We start from the raw sequence: 4083 nt of genomic DNA on the forward strand, positions 1-4083 counted from the left end.
AAACCATTTACGTTTATTATACATTCCTTAACACATTCTTTTCATCCAAATTCATGAACTATACCAACAACCACACGTTAACAACATTATTCACATAAATACAAGAAACTATACTAACACCATATTAACTTCTACAACAGCCCACAAACAATTACAACTCCAACTTGAACCATTAAATACCTTTATTCTCATCACAAAATCCATAACAACAACAACCAAATACTAAGTAAAATTTGTTCACCATTTCTACACAAAAACGGCTAGCCCCTACACGGCTTCAACACCAACATACATGGTTCCATGAATTTCATCCATATCTACAAATTACAACATGCTCAAACCACCCTTAATACATGTAAAAGAAGATTAAACCTTACCTTAACACTTGACTTCTCAACTTGGCTAGAATTTGTGAATTGCAAGAATGAATATTTTGATTGCTCCAATGGCTACTTCACGTTACTAGGGACCTTCCAATTGGTTGGAATCCTTGAAGAAAATTAAATTTTGATCAATACTTCAAAGGCTCAAGCTCGGCCACCCATGGCCGAGAGCTATCTTCTCTCTATCTCTAAATTTCCTAAGTTGTGAAGATGATGAATGAGCTCTTAGACATCAATTAACCTTAATTATGGTTCCTACAGTTTGGACACATGTCCCACTCATGGCTTGAGCCAATCAAATTTGGCCATGCCATGGGTGGGGCCCACAGGACCACTAATGGCCAATTAATGAAATAATTATATTTTTAATCCCACTTAGTAATCTAATCATGGTTAATCACCCCTAATCTTCATTAATATTTCCATACCAATTAAAATTTATAAGCAATTTGTGCATTAAAATAAAATCGGAGGTTAAAAGTCTCTACCTCGTATCCCAAAATAGTCTTGTCCTTAAACTTATCGCGATTAGCTTAAAATATCCCAATGGACAAAAATACGGGATATAACATCCTTCCCCCCTTTAGAACATTCGTCCTCGAATGTTAAACTAGCCTCACAAGGTCTTATAGGGACTTCGGGGAAGTCTCTTTTATAGCTATCACATATAGTTCATTTATCAATCAACATAACCAATTTAGGAGTTTAGATTACCTGTAGGCATAGGAAACAAGTAGGGATACTTATTCTTCATCTCCTCTTCGGCTTCCCAGGTCATCTCCTCCCTGTTATTGTTCCGCCACAATACCTTAACGGAAGCCACGTCTTTAGTACGCAACCTTCTCACCTGACGATCCAGTATAGCTACAGGGTTCTCCTCGTACGATAACTCCTCCGTCACCTGGACATCATCCACGGGGAATACCCTAGAAGGGTCACCAATACATTTGCGAAGCATCGACACGTGAAAGACTGGGTGTACTGCTTCCAAATCAGATGGTAGGTCTAATTCATAGGCAACCTTGCCTACCTTACGAACAATCTGATAAGGCCCAATATACCTCGGGCTAAGCTTCCCCTTCTTGCCAAATCTCATTACACCCTTCATGGGTGACACCTTCAAGAATACCCAATCGCCAATTTGGAACTCTAAGTGTCGACGTCGATTATCTGCATATGACTTCTGTCGACTCTGAGCTGCTAATAACCTTTCCCGATTAAGTCTTTACTTTATCAATGGCTTGCTTTGAATCATATACGGGCCGATTAACTTAGTCTCCCAACATCAAACCAGCCAATAGGTGACCTTGCACTTTACGCCATACGAGCCTCGTACGGTGCCATCTGGATGCTAGAATGGTAGCTATTATTATAGGCAAACTCAATAAGTGGCGGATGATCATCCCGGCTACCTGCGAAATCAATAACACATGCCCGCAACATATCTCTAGCGTACGAATAGTACGCTCGGCACATCCCGTCGATCGAGGGTGGAATGCTGTGCTAAGACTCACTTGTGTCCCCAATCCTTCCTGGAATGATCTCCAGAAGTTAGCTGTAAACTGAGCACCTCTGTCAGATATAATAGATGTGGGAACTCCGTGAAGTCTTACTATCTCCTTAATATATAACTTTGCATAGTCCTCGAGTGAATAAGTAGTCTGACGGAAGAAAATGGGCTGATTTTGTCGGCCTATCTACAATAACCCATATGGAATCATACTTCCGTGGAGTGCGAGGTAAACACCATAATGAAGTCCATATTAATTGCTTCCCACTTCCAAGTCGGAATCTCCATCTCCTGTAATAATCCACCAGGCTTCTGATGCTCGATCTTAACCTGTTGGCAATTCGGGCATTGAGCAACAAATGCTGCTATGTCCCTCTTCATGCCATCCCACCAGTACAAACATCTGAGGTCATGATACATTTTTATCGACCCCGGATGAACAGAATAACGGGCATAGTGTGCTTCTCCCATAACCTGTTGCCGCAACCCTGCAACCTCAGGTACACATAATCTACCCCTATATCGCAGCACTCCGTCAGATGTAATCTCGAATGGGGTCTCCTCCTTCTTAAGTGTTGCTTCTCTATATTGTGTCAGAACAGGGTCCTCATACTGGCGTCGCTTTACCTCCTCCATGATAGAGGATTCGACAACTTCTCGACGAAACCCCACTATCTCCGAAATCGACCAAACGGACTCCCAGACTAGCTAGCTGATAAATCTCACGGACTATTTCCTTCCTTTTTGGTTGCACGCCCGTCAAGCTGCCCATAGACTTACGGCTAAGTGCATCTGCTACAACATTTGCTTTCCCTGGATGGTATAGAATATCAACATCATAGTCCTTCAGCAACTCTAGCCACCTCCTCTATCGTAAATTAAGCTCCTTTTGCTTAAAGATATATTGAAGACTTCTATGATCCGTGTAAATATCAACATGCACGCCATATAGATAATGCCTCCATATCTTCAAAGCGTGAATCACCGCTGCTAACTCCAGATCATGAGTAGGATAATTTCTTTCATGTTTCTGAGGTACTGTAGGGAGGCATAGGCTATAACTACTGCCATCTTTGCGTTAATACACAACCTAGCCCAACACGGAAGCATCACAATAAATGACATAGCCATCGGCCCTCGGGAAGAGTTAGAACTAGAGCGTAGTCAACTTATCTTTCGGCAATTGGAAGCTTCGTTCCAAGCATCCGTCCACCGGAACTTAGCCCTTCACGGGTTAGCCTCGTTAAAGGCACTGAAATCGAAGCAAACTTCTCCACAAATCTCTTGTAATACCCTGCTAATCCCAGAAAACTACGTACCTCAGTAGGTGTCGTAGGTCTAGGCCAAGTCTTTACGGCCTCAATCTTCTGTGTATCCACCCGAATGCCATTAGCTCCAATAATATGCCCCAAGAATGCTACTGAAGTCAACCAGAATTCACATTTAGAGAACTTAGCATACAATTTCTGGTGCTAGAGCACCCCAAGTACCGTTCTTAGATGATCCGCATGCTCCTCCTCTGATCGTGAATAGACCAGAATATCATCAATAAATACAATCACGAACATATCTAGGAACGGCTTGAATACTCGGTTCATCGGATCCATAAACAACTGCTTTGGAGCATTGGTCGGCCCAAAAGACATCACCCTAAACTCATAGTGCCCGTATCGGGTCTGAATGCGATCTTTGGAATATACTGCCTCTCTTACCCGCACTTTGGTGGTAGCGACCGCTAGGTCTATCTTCGAAAACACTTAGCACCCTGCAACTAGTCAAATAAATCGTCAATCCTAGGGAGGGGATATCTATTCTTTATGGTCACCTTGTTTAGCTGCCTATAATCAATTCACATCCGCAGCGATCCATCTTTCTTTCTCACGAACAGTATTGGTGCTCCCCAAGGTGATGTACTGGGCCTAATGAAGCCCTTTTCTAATAAATCCCTCAGCTGCTCCTTCAGTTCTTTCAATTCTGCAGGTGCCATTCTGTAAGGAGGAATAGATATGGGCTGAGTATCTGGCAACACATCTATAGTGAACTCTATCTCCCGCTCAGGAGGAAGACCTGGAAGTTCATCTGGAAATACATACGGAAATTCATTGACTACGGGACGGCCCCGACGAAGAGTCGGTACCTCTGCTTTCAAGTCATGCACACGAACCAGATGATAAATATAACCCTTTCTAA

The sequence above is a fragment of the Lycium ferocissimum genome, chromosome 1 (assembly GCF_029784015.1).
Source record: "Lycium ferocissimum isolate CSIRO_LF1 chromosome 1, AGI_CSIRO_Lferr_CH_V1, whole genome shotgun sequence".
Lineage (NCBI taxonomy): Eukaryota > Viridiplantae > Streptophyta > Magnoliopsida > Solanales > Solanaceae > Lycium > Lycium ferocissimum.